The sequence below is a fragment of the Hevea brasiliensis genome, chromosome 15 (genome assembly GCF_030052815.1).
Source record: "Hevea brasiliensis isolate MT/VB/25A 57/8 chromosome 15, ASM3005281v1, whole genome shotgun sequence".
Classification (NCBI taxonomy): Eukaryota; Viridiplantae; Streptophyta; class Magnoliopsida; order Malpighiales; family Euphorbiaceae; genus Hevea; species Hevea brasiliensis.
Genome location: NC_079507.1, coordinates 38459737 through 38478989, shown reverse-complemented (window position 1 = coordinate 38478989; position 19253 = coordinate 38459737).

The following is a 19253-nucleotide window of genomic DNA, read 5'->3' as shown; positions in this document are numbered from 1 at the left end:
TAAAAATTTTCGGAACCTTAAATGAATGATACTTTTGATAAATGGTTTAAATAAATTGTATTTCATAAATTATATGCAAAAGCATTGTCTAAATTAATTGAGGAATATTAGAGTGTGCCGGTACACACGGTGGCATTACTTACTCTGTATGTCAGTACTGCAAGGGGTGTCACATTTAGTGGTATCAGAGCCCGGTTTAGGCGTTTCTGGGCCTAGATTGAGTCCATTCCATGCATTGCATTTGTAAGAGTCGAGGTGACACTAACGCAGATCTGTTTATCTTTCTTATTTTGAATAGGATATGGACCCTTCATCTCAGAGAGCCGTTGAGGAGGAAGTGGAGAGTCATGCTCCACCGCAGCAATGAGACTGGGGCATGAAAGAATCGCTCCACCACCAAGCAGAGCTCGCCAGCCTCCACAGCCATATTCCAACAAATGGCCGACTTCTTCAGACAAATGGCCGGGTAATGCCAAAGACCACCACCACCACCACCTTTACAAAGAAAATTCACACTGAAAGGCTAAGGAAGTTTGGAGCCGTGGACTTCTATGGCAAGAGAGAAGATGACTCATGTACCGAGAATTGGTTGAATGTAACAGGCAGAGTCTTAAAACAACTCCATCGCACTCCCAGAGCGTAACTTAGAAGTCGCTATATCCTTGTTACAAGACGATGCCTACGGATGGTGGGACATCAGGTTCAGTGAAGTGCAGCCCAAGTCAGAATTTGGGACTTCTTCCTCTCGAGTTCAAGAAGAAATATGTGGGTACTCAGATACCGGAAGAGAGAAGAAGGGAATTCATTAACTCGAGGCGCAGACAGCTTGTCGCGGCCGAGTATGAGAAGGAGTTTGTTCGGTTAAGCCGCTATGGAAGGGAAATAGTCCCTAACGAAGCTGAAAGATGCAAGAGATTTGAAGAGGGACTGAATGACAATATCAAGATACAGCTCACTGCCTTGGGAATCACAGAATTTAGCAAGCTAGTGGAAGTCGCAATAAGGGTTGAAAAAGTGAGAATCAATGAGCGCACTGTAAGGGAGAGACAAACAGAAGAAGGGACCAGTCGCCTAGTTCCACCCCGGATTTGGGAAGAAGTTTAAGGGTCCTCCGCACAGAGTTCGGTCACCCACGTGGTCGTGGTCACCTCGTGGACCCAGTGCCACGCTCACCCCTAGGAGAGGTCACCCACACTATCGTGGGCGCCTCTGTGGATGGGGTTCAGGGACCAGCCCAGATTTTCTCGTGTGTCCACACCGCCGAAATGGCATAAGGGGGAGTGTTGGAGAGTGACTCGTGCTCGCTTGAGGTGTGGGTCAACAGAGCATCGCTAAGGAACCGCCCACGCAGAACTACTACACCGCTCCAACACAAGCGTAAAGACCGCCTCGCACTACGTAGAGGTAGAAAATCTGGCAGATCTGACGCAGTGGGACCATCACAGAGGCCTACATCCGAGCCAACAGAGAGGCCAGATAATAGACCACCTGCCATAAATTATGCCCTGAGAGCTCAGGAGGAGCAAGCTGCCCTGACGTCATCGTGGGTACGTTCTCCTCTACACTACTCCTGCATGCATTGGTGGATCCAGGATCCACTCACTCATACATTTGCATCAATCTACCCGTAGAAAGGGGGATATCGGTAGGGAAAGTGACCAAGACATTCTGGTCACTAATCCATTGGGCCACAGTAGTGGTGAACAAGGTATACAAAGGTTGCCCGTTAAGGATTCAAGGGTATGAATTCTTGGCGCACTTGATTGAGTTGCCTTTCCATGAGTTTGACGTGATTTTGGGAATGGACCGTTGTCACGCCATCGTGCAATAGTTGATTGCAAATTGAAAAGAATTTCTTTGAAAACCCCTGAGGGTAATGAGATCACAGTTGTAAGGGAAAGGACAGATTTCCTGTCCAATGTCATCTCAGCCACTGTTGCAAGAAGAATGATGAGAAAAGGCTGTGAAGCCTTCCTAGCACATGTGGTGGATACTAGGCAGGCTAAGCCAAACTTGAGTGACATACCCACAGTGAGAGACTTCCTAAGTATTTCTGAAGAGTTGCCCGTTTGCCACCGTAAAGGGAAGTCGAATTTGCTATTGAGACAACTGCCGGTACAAAGACCCATTTCCATTGCTCCTTATAGGATGGCACCCACTGACTTGAGGGAGTTGAAAACTCAGCTGCGAGAGTTGCCTGAGAAGGGGTTTATACGCCCCAGAGTGTCACCATGGGGAGCTCCAAAGGTCGCTTTGTAAAGAAGAAGGATGGGACTTTGAGGCTATGTATTGATTACCGGCAGTTGAATAAAGTGACTGTGAAGAACAAGTATCCGTTGCCTAGAATTGATGATCTGTTTGATCAGTTGAAGGGAGCACGAGTATTTTCTAAGATAGATCTCAGATCAGGATATCATCAGCTGAGGGTGAAAGATGTAGATGTGCCCAAGACTGCATTCAGGACCCAGTATGGGCATTATGAGTTTCTGGTGATGCCCTTTGGCCTAACAAATGCACCAATGCATTCATGGACCTTATGAACCGTATCTTCATCCACACTTAGATCGGTTCGTAGTGGTCTTTATTGATGATATTTTGGTGTATTCCAAGACCAAAGAAGAACATTATGAGCATTTGAGGATTGTTCTGCAAACCCCGAGAGAAAAGAAGTCAGATGCTAAGTTGTCCAAGTGTGACTTTTGGTTGAATGAGATTGCATTCCTTGGACACATAGTGTCAGCTGATGGGATTAGGGTGGATCCCAAGAAAATAGAAGCAGTGATGGAATGGAAGCCTCCCAGAAATACAACTGAGGTCAGAAGTTTCTTGGGGCTAGCTGGGTATTACAAAAGATTTGTGAAGGGATTTTCCCTAATAGCTGCTCCAATGACCAAGTTGTTACACAAGAATGTCAGATTTGACTGGAATGACAAGTCTCAGACCAGTTTTGAGAAATTGAAGGCTATGTTGACAGAGGCACCAGTGTTAACACAAGGTCCTAAAGGACTTTGTGGTCTATAGTGATGCCTCACATAATGGGTTAGGTGTGTATTGATGCAAGAGGGGAAAGTGATCGCCATGCTTCCGCATACCTAAGGCCACATGAACAGAACTACCCTACCCATGATCTAGAGCTTGCAGCAATTATCTTCGCACTGAAGATATGGAGGCATTACTTGTATGGGGAAAAGTGCTACATTTACACAGACCACAAAAGCCTGAAATACTTGCCAACCCAGAAGGAGCTCAACCTTAGACAGAGGCGATGGATTGAGTTCCTAAAGGATTATGATTGTGTAATTGACTACCATCTTGGGAAGGCAAATGTAGTTGCGGATGCTTTGAGCAGAAAATCCATGACAGCTTTGAGATCATTGAATACCCGTCTAACTTTGATTCGAGATGGAGCTATCTTGGCTGAGTTACAAGTGAGGCCAAACTCACACAAAGAGATTTTAGATGGGCAGAAGGTAGATGAGAAGTTAATGGCTATTATGAGCAAGGTCTCAGAGGGAAAAGCAATTGATTATGTGATGAAAGCAGATGGGTGTCTGTATTACAAAGGAAGACTGTGTGTACCAGATGATGGGGAATTGAAAGCTAGTATTCTAAAAGAGGCACACACTAGTGTATATGCTATGCACCCAGGAAGTACAAAGATGTATCATGACCTGAAGCTTCAGTATTGGTGGCCTGGTATGAAGAAGGACATAGCTGACTATGTGACTAAATGCTTGACATGTCAGCAAGTCAAGACAGAACATCAAGTTCCATCAGTTTGCTACACCATACGCATACCGAATGGAAATGGGATCGGTCACCATGGATTTTGTAAGTGGTCTACCTCTCACCCTAAGAAACATGATGCAAAGATGGGTGATAGTTGATAGATTGACAAAGTCAAGACACTTTCTCGCCAGCTTAGGACCGACTACTCACTAGAGAGATTAGCGTAATGTATATCGCTGAGATAGTTAGATCGCATGGAATTCCACTTTCCATCATATCTGATCGAGACCCAAGGTTTACATCGAGATTTTGGAAGAAGTTGCATGAATCCTTGGGTACACAACTCCATTTCAGCACAGCTTTCCATCCTCAGACGGATGGGCAATCTGAAAGAGTAATCCAGGTAAACAATTGAAACCAATGAAATTGATACAAATATTGAATTGAAATGATAACAATAACGTGAAATACTTGTCAGGTCCTTGAGGATATGCTGAGGAGTTGTGTCATTGAGTTTGAGGGAAGTCGATAGATACCTCCCATCGCGTAATTTGCATACAACAATAGCTACCAAGCTAGTATTCAAATGGCCCCGTATGAAGCAATCGTATGGGAGAAAATGTAGAACTCCAGCAGGCCGACTGAATTGGGCGAAGACAAATCAGTAGGGCTGCACTGTGAAACAGCCGAGGAGAAGGTGAAATCAATCAAAGCCAACTTAAAGATGGCCTCGCATGCATGTAAATCTTATGCCAACTCAAGAGAAAAGAAATAGAATATGTGGTTGGCGACAAAGTGTTCCTCAAGGTGTCACCATGGAAGAAAGTGTTGAGGTTTGGAAGAAAAGGTAAGTTGAGCCCTAGGTTCATTGGCCCCTATGAAGTCATTGAACGTGTGGGTCCAAAGTGGCCTATAGGCTAGCTTTACCACCAGAAATGACAAGATCCATAATGTGTTCCATGTGTCCATGCTCAGAAGATACCGCTCAGATCCTTCACATGTCATCTCCAGAGAAGAAATTGAAATACAGCCGGATTTGACATACGAAGAAGAACCTCTACGGATCTTGGCTCGGGACGTGAGAGAGTTGAGAAACAAGCAAATTCCATTGGTGAAAGTGCTTTGGAGGCACCACAACACCGAGGAGGCAACTTGGGAAAGTGAAGAGTCGATGAGGCAACAGTTCCCTCAACTGTTTGCATCAGGTAAATTTCGAGGACAAAATTTAAATTAGAGGGGAAGAGTTGTAACACCCTCCTGGTAACCACTCCGTACATTCTACTGTTCCGGTGACCGGTGTCGGTCCCATACCTAGAATGTCCTAAAAATATTTAAACTAAAGTCAGAACCATAATTAACTCAAATATTAATAAGAAAAATTTAGTAAAAATTTTAGAAATAAAATACAACCAAGTTAAACAAGCCGTGCCCAAGTGATGGGTAATCGAGGGAAGTTGCGTTTCGCAACGAGGAGCCCTAGACTCGGGAAAAATTATAAAATAATTTTTGGGACTCCAGAGAAGGGTAATTGAGGTTCCCATGGCATTAGAATGCCAACAAAATACCTACAAAAATTTTTCAATCCAGATGCACGATTTTGACCCGTTAAGCCAAACGGAGGGCATTTTGGTCATTTCGCCTTCCGAGGTGATTTTTGGCCGACTTGTCCAGTTGAGTAAATAATTAATATAACATTAAATATGAATAAACATTATTAGAAATGAAATTTGAAATGAGTAGTGAAAGAAAAGAAAAGAAAATGCAAAATAATGCAAAAATGACATCATATGAGGTCACTCACTTACTCACCAACCAATCAAAATTAAGCTATCAATTGACTAACAAATAAAAAGACAAAATGAAGACCAAAATAAGAAAGAAAGTGCAGCAGCCACCCTCCCAAGAGACCAGCCAAATTCACCTCCATAGCCACCTCCATTCAAGTTTTTTTTTTCAAGCTTTAGATCTCCATCATTCCACCATATTTCCCTAACCCCTCTTCATTAAAACTTTACCCCACACCTTAAACAAGCTCTTGGAAGCCAACAAGAGGAAGGAAATTGGAGTTTAGGGCTTTGGAAATTCTGCCCAAACAAGGTTAGTGCATATATACATCTAAAGCTTTTTAAATTCTATGTTAGAGACTTGGAATAAGTAGGAATTTGTAACTAAAATGAATGAAATCTATGTCTATCCATGCCCTAAGTTTCGGCAGCCCTATTGAATAAAAAGGAATGAGTGTTTTGATGGACTTAAAGTGGACTAGAGATCAAGATTAAACCATGTATGCATGTGATTATGGAATGAGATAGTTAATTAAAGCATGTTGTAAAAATTCATATGGAAATTAGGGTTTGGAAAGGTGAAAGTGTGACTTGGCTTAGGAAATTGTTAGGGCACATTGTAATGGTCAATTAGTGACCATTTTAGATGTGTTGACCATAAATGGGATAGAAAAATGAGATTGCAAAGTGAGGATTGCAGGCTGCCTAGGACAGCAGCATAGGGACTAAAAATTCAGTCCCTTTGCACTGCCATAACTTGGGCAGTGGTAGTCCAATTGGTGTTTGGCCAATTGGACATGAAACTAGGCTTATAATGGCACATTTTTGCTGAAGAAACCATGCCTAAAAGACCAAAGCAAAAGGGTCAAAACTCAGCCACAATCCGGATGCCCTGCACTGAATTCTGCAGAATTTGCCAAATGAACAGTAACTGTTCATTTGGCATAACTCACTGTAGATTTGGTCAATTGGCCTGAAAGTTTCACAGAAACAAGTTAAGACATAGACAAACAACTTTCATGAAGAAACCTACCCCAAATTATGGCCAGAACCCATTCAACCAAGTGACTCAAGTTACTGTTCATGCACTGTAGATATGGTAAATTTCTGCAGAATGCATATCCGGACAGCTTGGGTTTTTGAGCCATATCTGGAGCTACAAAACTCCAAATGGAGTGATTCAAAAAAGGAAATTCAACTAGACAAAATAAGGAACAACTTTCATGTTTTACATTTCCTCAAATTCCAACAGTAACAGTGTCCAATGGAACAGTGAAGTTGACTCACCAAAATTGAAAAATCTGTTTGTGTTGAGTTACACTTTGGAATGGCAAAAACACTTAATGCCAACAAGTTTTAAACACCAAATGTGGTATGTTGGGAGTGCCAAAGTTGATGTACACATTTTTATTCTAAAAGTCAACATTTTTGTTGACCAATGATGAATAGTGACACCAAAAAAGTTGAAATTCACAAATTGACAACTTTAAGAGTTTCAAATGCCCTAGTATACCTAACAAGATTGGTTTGGATAGTTTGGCAGGCCAATAGGGTTCAGTTAGCAGTACTGCACATGGCAAAAATGCCATTCTGTGATTTCATGGCTTTTGGCCATTCTGACTTTGCATTGAGACTTGGCCTTGTGCTCGATATTATTTACACCTTGTTAGCCGCTCCTGCACACCGGAGATGCATATGTGACCGATGGTGTGACGCCCGAGGTACTAGGTACCCAAAGCGCGCTTACCCGTTATCCATCCAATCGCCTAGTGTAGGTTACTTGGGGCAACCAAATGAATAAAAGTGAACAACGTTAATGAAACAATGAATATATCAATACCAAACAAAGAAAGCATACACATTCTCTACACATTTATTTTCTTGCTATTTTCTTTTATTATATTATTGCACCACTAAGCATTATTGCTTAGCGCGTTGCTTTTGCCACGCGTAGGTACCGAGATCCCGATCGCGAGCCCGTGAGACCACAGATCGGGTGAGTCCATCCGGCGCTTCGCTGTCCGTGTCACCTCGCCACGCAAAGGCATTGGTAGTACACTAGATGTCATTTTGTCATTTTGTAATTAAATTTTTATTTCTCATATGTATTTGGGATTTATGTAATGTATTTTGAGCTTATTGTAAATAATAAAGATTTATGGTCATGTATGGTATTAATTTGAGTATTTAATGGTTGTTTATATATGAGAACCCTGAGAAAGGGATGTTTTGAGAAATGAAAAGGTTGTTGAGACCTGAAATTGACAAATTATTGAGATATTGATATTGAGTTTGGTGTTGATATTGGAGTTTGAGATGATGGAATAAAAATATTGGAAGTGTTTTTAACAGGTTCCGAAGAACGGTTTTCTCCATTTTTAGCCGGTATTCCGCCGGATTTTCTTAAAAATTTTCGGAACCTTAAATGAATGATACTTTTGATAAATGGTTTAAATAAATTGTATTTCATAAATTATATGCAAAAGCATTGTCTAAATTAATTGAGGACTATTAGTGTGTGCCAGACACCAGTGGCATTACTTACTCGGGTATGTCATACCTGCAAGGGGTGTCACATTTAGTGGTATCGAGCCCGTTTAGGCGTTTCTGGGCCTAGATTGAGTCCATTCCATGCATTGCATTTGTAAGAGTCGAGGTGACACTAACGCAGATCTGTTTATCTTTCTTATTTTGAATAGGATATGGACCCTTCATCTCAGAGAGCCGTTGAGGAGGAAGTGGAGAGTCATGCTCCACCTGCAGCAGCTGAGACTGGGGGCATGAAAGAATATGCTCCACCAGCTCAAGCAGAGCCTCGCCACCTCCACAGCCATGTTCCAACAAATGGCCGACTTCTTCGACAAATGGCCGGGTAATGCCAGACTACCACCACCACCACCACTCCACAAAGAAAATCACACCGAAAGGCTAAGGAAGTTTGGAGTCATGGACTTCTATGGCAAGAGAGAAGATGACTCATGCGGTAGAGAATTGGTTGAACAGAACAGGCGAGTCTTAAAACAACTCCACTGCACCCGCAGCGTAACTTAGAAGTCGCTATATCCTTGTTACAAGACGATGCCTACGGATGGTGGGACATCGTGTCAGTGAAGTGCAGCTAAGTCAGAATTTGGGACTTCTTCCTCTCGAGTTCAAGAAGAAATGTGTGGGTACCTGTATACCGGAAGAGAGAAGAAGGGAATTCATTAACTCGAGGCAGACGGTTGTCGCGGCCGAGTATGACAAGGAGTTTGTTCGGATAATCCGCTATGCCAGGGAAATAGTCACTAAACAAGCGTAAAGGTGAAAGAGATTTGAAGAGTGACAGAAAGACAATATCAAGATACAGCTCAACCTTGGGAATCACGAATTTAGCAAGCTAGTGGAAGCTGCAAAAAGGGTTGAAAAAGTGAGAAACAATGAGCAGACCAGAAGGCAGAGACGGCAGAAGAGGGGACCAGGTCAGTATAGTACCACCCCTGGATTTGGGAAGAAGATTAAGGGTCCTCCCGCACAGAGTTCGGTCAGCCACGAGTCGTGGTCGGTCTCGAGGACCCAGCCACGATTCACCCCTAGGAGAGGTCACCCACACTATCGGTGGCGGCTCTCGAGGATGGGGTTCAGGACCAGCCCAGCATTTTACGTGTGTCCACACCGCGTAAATGGCACAAAGGGGAGTGTTGGAGAGTGACTGGTGCCTGCTTGAGGTGTAGGTCAACAGAGCATCAGTTAAGGAACTGTCAACGCAGAACTACTACAGCTGCTCCAACACAAGCAGAAAGACCTGCTCCTGCACCACAGAGAGGTAGAAAATCGCAGCGGTCGGCAGGTGGGACCATCACGAGGCCTACATCCGAGCAGCAGAGAGGCGGATAATGCACCACTGCCGTAAATTATGCCTTGAGAGCTCGGGAGGAGCAAGATGCCCGGACGTCATCGGGGATACGTTCTCCTCTACACTACTCTGTGCATGCATTGGTGGATCCAGATCCACTCACTCATACATTTGCATCAATCTACCCGTAGAAAGGGGATCTTGGTAGGGGAAAGTGACCAAGACATTCGGTCACTAATCCATTGGGCCAGTGTAGTGGTGAACAAGGTGTACAAAGAGTGCCCGTTAAGGATTCAGGGGCATGAATTCTTGGCGGACCTGATTAAATTGCCTTTCCATGAGTTTGACGTGATTTTGGGAATGGACTGGTTGTCACGTCATCGTGCAATAGTTGATTGCAAATTGAAGAGAATTTCTTTGAAAACCCCGAGGGTAATGAGATCACGATTGTAGGGAAAGGAGATTTCTGTCCAATGTCATCTCACCATCATTGCAAGAAGAATGATGAGAAAAGGTGAAGCCTACCTAGCACATGTGGTGGATACTAGGCGTGCTAAGCCAAACTTGAGTGACATACCCACAGTGAGAGACTTCCCAGTATTTCTGAAGAGTTGCCCAGTTTGCCACCAGAAAGGGAAGTCGAATTTGCTATTGAGACACTGCCGGGTACAGCACCCATTTCTATTGCTCCTTATAGGATGGCACCTACTGAATTGAGGGAGTTGAAAACTCAGTTGCAAGAGTTGCTTGATAAGGGGTTTATACTCCCCAGTGTGTCACCATGGGGAGCCCTGTTTGTAAAGAAGAAGGATGGGACTTTGAGGCTATGTATTGATTACCGGCAGTTGAATAAAGTGACTGTGAAGAACAAGTATCCGTTGCCTAGAATTGATGATCTGTTTGATCAGTTGAAGGGAGCAGGAGTATTTTCTAAGATAGATCTCAGATCAGGGTATCATCAGCTGAGGGTGAAAGATGTAGATGTGCCCAAGACTGCATTCAGGACCCGGTATGGGCATTATGAGTTTCTGGTGATGCCCTTTGGCCTAACAAATGCACCAGCGGCATTCATGGACCTTATGAACCGTATCTTTCATCCACACTTAGATCGGTTCGTAGTGGTCTTTATTGATGATATTTTGGTGTATTCCAAGACCAGTGAAGAACATGATGAGCATTTGAGGATTGTTCGCAAACCACGAGAAAAGAAGTCAGATGCTAAGTTGTCCAAGTGTGACTTTTGGTTGAATGAGATTGCATTCCTTGGACACATAGTGTCACCGATGGGATTAGGTGGATCCCAAGAAAATAGAAGCGATGATGGAATGGAAGCCTCCCGAAATACAACCGAGGTCGAAGTTTCTTGGGGCTAGCGGGTATTACAAAAGATTTGTGAAGGATTTTCCTAATAGCCGCTCCAATGACCAAGTTGTTACACAAGAATGTCGATTTGACTGGAATGACAAGTGTCGCACCAGTTTTGAAATTGAAGGCTATGTTGTGAGGCACGGTGTTAACACACCGGTGTCCGGAAAGGACTTTGTGGTCTATAGTGATGCCTCACATAATGGGTTAGGGTGTGTATTGATGCAAGAGGGAAAGTGATCGCCTATGCTTCCAGACAGCTAAGGCCACATGAACAGAACTACCCTACCCATGATCTAGAGCTTGCAGCAATTATCTTCGCATCAAGATATGGAGGCATTACTTGTATGGGAAAAGTGCTACATTTACAGACCACAAAAGCACAAATACTTGCCAACCTGAAGGAGCTCAACCTTAGACAGGCGATGGATTGAGTTCCTAAAGGATTATGATTGTGTAATTGACTACCATCCCGGGAAGGCAAATGTAGTTGCGGATGCTTTGAGCAGAAAATCCATGACTTTGAGATCATTGAATACCCGTCTAACTTTGATTCGAGATGGAGCTATCTTGGTGAGTTGCAAGTGAGGCCAAACACCTTTCTGCAGATTTTAGATGGGCAGAAGGTAGATGAGAAGTTAATGGCTATTATGAGCAAGGTCTTAGAGGGAAAAGCAATTGATTATGTGATGAAAGCAGATGGGTGTCTGTATTACAAAGGAAGACTGTGTGTACCAGATGATGGGGAATTGAAAGCTAGTATTCTAAAAGAGGCACACACTAGTGTATATGCTATGCACCCAGGAAGTACAAAGATGTATCATGACCAAGCTTGATATTGGTGGCCTGGTATGAAGAAGGACATAGCTGACTATGTGACTAAATGCTTGACATGTCAGCAAGTCAAGACAGAACATCAAGTTCCATCAGGTTTGCTACAGCCTATACGCATACCTGAATGGAAATGGGATTGGGTCACCATGGATTTTGTAAGTGGTCTACCTCTCACCCGGAAGAAACATAATGCAGCATGGGTGATAGTTGATAGATTGACAAAGTCAGCACACTTTCTGCCAGTTAGGACTGACTACTCACTAGAGAGATTAGCAGAATTGTATATCAGTGAGATAGTTAGACTGCATGGAATTCCACTTTCCATCATATCTGATCGAGACCCAAGGTTTACATCGAGATTTTGGAAGAAGTTGCATGAATCCTTGGGTACACAACTCCATTTCAAAATGACTTTCCATCCTCAGACGTATGGGCAATCTGAAAGAGTTATCCTGGTAAACAATTGAAAGCAATGAAATTTTTACTAATATTGAATAGTAATGATATCAATAACGTGATATACTTGTCAGGTCCTTTAGGTTATTCTGTGGTGTTGTGTGATTGAGTTTGAGGAAGTCGATAGATACCTCCCATCGGGAATTTGCATACAACAATAGCTACCAAGCTAGTATTCAAATGGCCCGTATGAAGCAATCGTATGGGAGAAAATGTAGAACTCAGGTGTCTTTGGACTGAATTGGGCGAACAAAGCTGGTAGGGCTGACACAGTGAAACAGCCGAGGAGAAGGTGAAATCAATCAAAGCCAACTTAAAGATGGCCTCGCATGCATGAAATCTTATGCCGACCAAGAGAAAAGAAATAGAATATGTGGTTGGCGACAAAGTGTTCCTCAAGGTGTCACCATGGAAGAAAGTGTTGAGGTTTGGAAGAAAAGGTAAGTTGAGCCCTAGGTTCATTGGCCCTATGAAGTCATTGAACGTGTGGGTCCAGTGGCCTATAGGCTAGCTTTACCACCAAAGCTGGACAAGATCCATAATGTGTTCCACGTGTCCATGCTCAGAAGATACCGCTCAGATCCTTCACATGTCATCTCCAGAGAAGAAATTGAAATACAACCGGATTTGACATACGAAGAAGAACCTCTACGGATCTTGGCTCGGGAAGTGAGAGAGTTGAGAAACAAGCAAATTCCATTGGTGAAAGTGCTTTGGAGGCACCACAACACCGAGGAGGCAACTTGGGAAAGTGAAGAGTCGATGAGGCAACAGTTCCCTCAACTGTTTGCATCAGGTAAATTTCGAGGACGAAATTTAAATTAGAGGGGAGGAGGTGTAACACCCTCCGGTAACCACTCAGTACATTCTCTTTATTCGGTGGCCGGTGTCGGTCAGGGACTAGAATGTCCGAAAAATATTTAAACTAAAGTCAGGAACCATAATTAACTCATTTTTTAATATGATTATTTTAGTAAAAATTTTAGAAATAAAATACAACCAAGTTAAGCAGTAGGTGCCCAAGTGATGGGTAACCGGAGGGAAGTTGCGGTTCTCGCAACGAGGAGCCCTAGACCCGGGGGAAAAATTATAAAATAATTTTTGGGACTTCAGAGAAGGGTAATTGAGGTTCCCATGGCATTAGAATGCCAAGAAAATACCTAGAAAAATTTTTCAATCGGTACAGACGATTTTGACCCGTTAAGCCAAACGGAGGGCATTTTGGTCATTTCGCCTTCCGAGGTGATTTTTGGCCGACTTGTCCAGTTGAGTAAATAATTAATATAACATTAAATATGAATAAACATTATTAGAAATGAAATTTGAAATGAGTAGTGAAAGAAAAGAAAAGAAAATGCAAAATAATGCAAAAATGACATCATATGAGGTCACTCACTTACTCACCAACCAATCAAAATTAAGCTATCAATTGACTAACAAATAAAAAGACAAAATGAAGACCAAAATAAGAAAGAAAGTGCAGCAGCCACCCTCCCCAAGAGACCAGCCGAAATTCACCTCCATAGCCACCTCCATTCAAGTTTTTTTTTTTTCAAGCTTTAGATCTCCATCATTCCACCATATTTCCCTAACCCCTCTTCATTAAAACTTTACCCCACACCTTAAACAAGCTCTGGGAAGCCAACAAGAGGAAGGAAATTGGAGTTTAGGGCTTTGGAAATTCTGCCCAAACAAGGTTAGTGCATATATACATCTAAAGCTTTTTAAATTCTATGTTAGAGACTTGGAATAAGTAGGAATTTGTAACTAAAATGAATGAAATCTATGTCTATCCATGCCCTAAGTTTCGGCAGCCCTATTGAATAAAAAGGAATGAGTGTTTTGATGGACTTAAAGTGGACTAGAGATCAAGATTAAACCATGTATGCATGTGATTATGGAATGAGATAGTTAATTAAAGCATGTTGTAAAAATTCATATGGAAATTAGGGTTTGGAAAGGTGAAAGTGTGACTTGGCTTAGGAAATTGTTAGGGCACATTGTAATGGTCAATTAGTGACCATTTTAGATGTGTTGACCATAAATGGGACAGAAAAATGAGATTGCAAAGTGAGGATTGCAGGCTGCCTAGGACAGCAGCATAGGGACTGAAAATTCAGTCCCTTTGCACTGCCATAACTTGGGCAGTGGTAGTCCAATTGGTGTTTGGCCAATTGGACATGAAACTAGGCTTATAATGGCACATTTTTGCTGAAGAAACCATGCCCAAAAGACCAAAGCAAAAGGGTCAAAACTCAGCCACAATCCAGATGCCCTGCACTGAATTCTGCAGAATTTGCCAAATGAACAGTAACTGTTCATTTGGCCATAACTCACTGTAGATTTGGTCAATTGGCCTGAAATTTTTACAGAAACAAGTTAAGACATAGAAAAACAACTTTCATGAAGAAACCTAACCCAAATTATGGCCAGAACCCATTCAACCAAGTGACTCAAGTTACTGTTCATGCACTGTAGATATGGTAAATTTCTGCAGAATGCATATCCGGACAGCTTGGGTTTTTGAGCCATATCTGGAGTTACAAAACTCCAAATGGAGTGATTCAAAAAAGGAAATTCAACTAGACAAAATAAGGAACAACTTTCATGTTTTACATTTCCTCAAATTCCAACAGTAACAGTGTCCAATGGAACAGTGAAGTTGACTCACCAAAATTGAAAAATCTGTTTGTGTTGAGTTACACTTTGGAATGGCAAAAACACTTAATGCCAACAAGTTTTAAACACCAAATGTGGTATGTTGGGAGTGCCAAAGTTGATGTACACATTTTTATTCTAAAAGTCAACATTTTTGTTGACCAATGATGAATAGTGACACCAAAAAAGTTGAAATTCACAAATTGACAACTTTAAGAGTTTCAAATGCCCTAGTATACCTAACAAGATTGGTTTGGATAGTTTGGCAGGCCAATAGGGTTCGATTAGCGATCGCACATGGCAAAAATGCCATTCTGTGATTTCATGGCTTTTGGCCATTCGACTTTGCATTGAGACTTGGCCTTGTGCTCGATATTATTCTGACTTGTTAGTCGCTGTTACATGCACACGGAGATGCATATGTGACCGATGGTGTGGCGGCGAGGTACTAGGTACCCAGTGCGGTTACCCGTTATCCAGATCCGATCGTCTAGTGTAGGTTACTTGGGGCAACCAAATGAATAAAAGTGAACAACGTTAATGAAACAATGAATATATCAATACCAAACAAAGAAAGCATACACATTCTCTACACATTTATTTTCTTGCTATTTTCTTTTATTATATTATTGCACCACTAAGCATTATTGCTTAGCGCGTTGCTTTTGCCACGCGTAGGTACTGGAGATCCCGATCGCGAGCCCAGTAGACCACAGACTGGGTGAGTCCATCCGGCGATTACGCTCGATTGTCCGTGTCACCTCGTCACGTCGCGATTGCATTGGTAGGACACTAGATGTCATTTTGTCATTTTGTAATTAAATTTTTATTTCTCATATGTATTTGGGATTTATGTAATGTATTTTGAGCTTATTGTAAATAATAAAGATTTATGGTCATGTATGGTATTAATTTGAGTATTTAATGGTTGTTTATATATGAGAACCCTGAGAAAGGGATGTTTTGAGAAATGAAAAGGTTGTTGAGACCTGAAATTGACAAATTATTGAGATATTGATATTGAGTTTGGTGTTGATATTGGAGTTTGAGATGATGGAATAAAAATATTGGAAGTGTTTTTAACAGGTTCCGAAGAACGGTTTTCTCCATTTTTAGCCGGTATTCCGCCGGATTTTCTTAAAAATTTTCGGAACCTTAAATGAATGATACTTTTGATAAATGGTTTAAATAAATTGTATTTCATAAATTATATGCAAAAGCATTGTCTAAATTAATTGAGGAATATTAGAGTGTGCCGGTACACCAGGTGGCATTACTTACTCGGGTATGCTGTACACGGGTAAGGGGTGTCACATTACACATTATCCAATTAGCATGCATATATCATATAATAGCATACATTCCTATACATCTCATGCATTCATGGATAAGCAATAAATATGGTATGATCATGGACTTTCTAAGAGATTCAATTCTGAGCCACCAAGAATTGAATCAGGGCATTCCTAGGTGCATTTCATTCATTCATTTTACAAGAGTTGCTGAAGGAGTACATAATCAACACTTGATATTGAATTCCTCCCACTGGTCCCACCAATGCTTTTGACCTCCTTGAACTTCTTGCAATCCAATATTACATAGTAATCCTTGGCATACCAAGGCGAATTTACAAGAACTTAAATAAATGAAATTACAACCCAAAAATTATTACAAACTTAATAATACATGCCCTAAATAAATTAAAATAAATTAATTAATTTATAATCCCAAAGAAACATAAAAGAAATAAATCCAATCACATTGGTCTTTTATAGTCCATGATCATCCATCATGCATATCACTATTTAACAATTAAATAAAACATACATACTTAAATTAAATTGAATATCTCATATTCAACTTAAAAATCCAGATTTGAATATGATTCAAATAAATTTAAAAATTCAGATTTGAATCACATTCAAACAACTTTAAAAATTTAGATTTGAATCACATTCAAACATTTTTTAAAAAATCAGATTTGAATCACATTCAAACATTTTTTAAACAATCAGATCTGAATTTTATTCAATTAATTTTGAAAAATCAGATTTAAATATGATTCAAACAACTTTAAAAATTCATATTTGAATAACATTCAAATAACTTTTAAAATTCAGATTTGAATCACATTCAAACAATTTTTAAAATTCTAATTTGAATCATAATTTAATTGTGTGATAAAAATTCTAATTAAACAATTTAATTAGACATAAAATGGATCTTAGATCATACAACAATTGTACATTCACCATCCATTTACCTTTGCACACCATTGTGGTGCATCAACCATGCGCACCATGGTGTTCATTATTTGTGCCGCCACCTTGGCTTTGTAACCAGCAATGAACTTTTGATCTCATGATCAAACACACAATTAAATCATATAAACATCAATCTAAATGGCAAATATAGTGGCTCTGATACCAATTGAAGGAACGAAAGCGTGAAAAACACAAGTTTATACCATTGAATTCAAAAATTTTCACCTAGGGTCACATGCATCATGCAAGATTTATTTTTATCTATTTGATTTCAATGATAAACAACATATTAAAACTCTTTTAATATGTTTTTGGATCTATATTTGCCATTTAAGATTTTAAAATTAATCAGATTAATTTTAGAACCCAAGATTAAATCAAAAACGATTACACTAACCTCTTGATGCACTGCAGCGTGTCTGCGCCTTTGAGATTTGTCTTCAGGACACCAAATGTTATCCCTCTAGCTTGTCCACACCAAGAACACCTATGGCAGCCCTTGAACAGCTTCTAAAGCTTTTTCTATTAATTAGAAATTCAAGTTCTGCCTTTTAAGAGATTAGAGATGTAAACAGGACACTAGAAACAATTTCTAGTGTTCTTAATTCAAGACATTGATGGCTAATCTCTTTGAATTGATGAGAGATGAAGAAGAATAGATGAAGAACCTCAAAATGGGGTGAAAAAGGAGAGGAGTGGCTGCTGGTTGCTTTTCTTTTTCATAACAACACTTATATAGCTAGGTTAACACATTAAACCCTTGCCACATGTCACCTTTTGATTAGCTCTAGGTTTAAGTGACCCAATCACATTGTGCCAAGTGTCAAACCTATATTTAATCTTGATTTTAATCATCTTACATGATTAAAAAACATTTTGGCAGCTTTATGTGTAATCCCACGTGTCACCATCTCATGGTGCCACGTGTCACACTGTGAAATGACCAAAATGCCCCTGTGTCTTAATTTTGAGTTCTAAACCCAAAATAATTATTTTTCTTCTTCTAATTAATTTATATCAAATATAAATTAATTAATTAATCTCTATCAATTAATTTCTCATTAATTAAATTCATATTTAAACAGTTTAAATATAAATTTAATTTATACTATACATCCAATAATCTAGATTTGGTTTCAAGTCATGCTAGGGACTTTGCAATTTAATTGCAAACCAAAACTATTTAATTAATTAATTAAACTCTTTAATTAATTAATTAAATCATATTTAAATAGGTGATAACTTGTGTATGTGTGTGACTTACTAGGCTCATCACTAATTGGCAATGAGACATGATATCAACTCTTAATATCGTCAGAACTCTTTCTTACCATAAATGATTTCTCTAAATCATTTAATGAACCTCATAGACCATGGTTAACACCTAGCATAGCATGCCATGGCCACCCAATTAGTAATAAGATTTACCTTAAATGAACCTATAATCATATGTTACCATGCACTAGAATCTCTTTGTTACAAAATCCCAACTCAAGCTGGAGTCATGGTTTATGTCAAACTCCATTTGCTATGAATATTATGTTCTCTTTTAATTCCAGTTCTTGATTAAAAAGATTTTCTCATCAGAAACTCTTTTCTGAATAAATCTATCTATCCTGGCCAGGAACTTGAAACATCAAGAACAATTAAATGAACATAGGATTTTATCTCTATTTACTTAGAGGAACAGATTCCATCTTGATCAACACCTACCTCCATATATAACTAGTAGGAGCCAACACATGCCCATATACCCATACACAGTACAAGTATGAAAGCAGTATCAAACTCAAACTACCTATATAAAAGATAACTGTGCTATCTCAGGTCTACAGATTATATGCACTGATATGATTTATGACAAAACATTGACAAGAGTAAACTCCATGTGCTTGTCATAAATGTCACTGGTTCGGCCTACTTATCATTTATAAGTGCCTATCATTTTTGTTATATGGCATGAGACTCACCATTCCATCTTATTTATATCTCATATAAATAACTTGGGAACAAATATAAATACAATCTTTCTGGATAAGTCATGTCCTTATTATGAAGTATCCTCGATTATGAACTTATTTATGATACTTTGTACTAGAAATATTGTCACTCATATTCTTAACAACTTAAGAATAATATTTCTAACAAAATATCAATGGACCTTTTCTATTACACATAAATATATTATGTAAACGAAAAAGTGGAAATGCCTTTTATTAATAAAATATGTACAAGATACATACTAAATGATATTCTCTAGGGCATACTACTAACAAAATATGTTTACGTTATGGTACAAACCAGAATGGGCATGAATGTGAAGTTTGG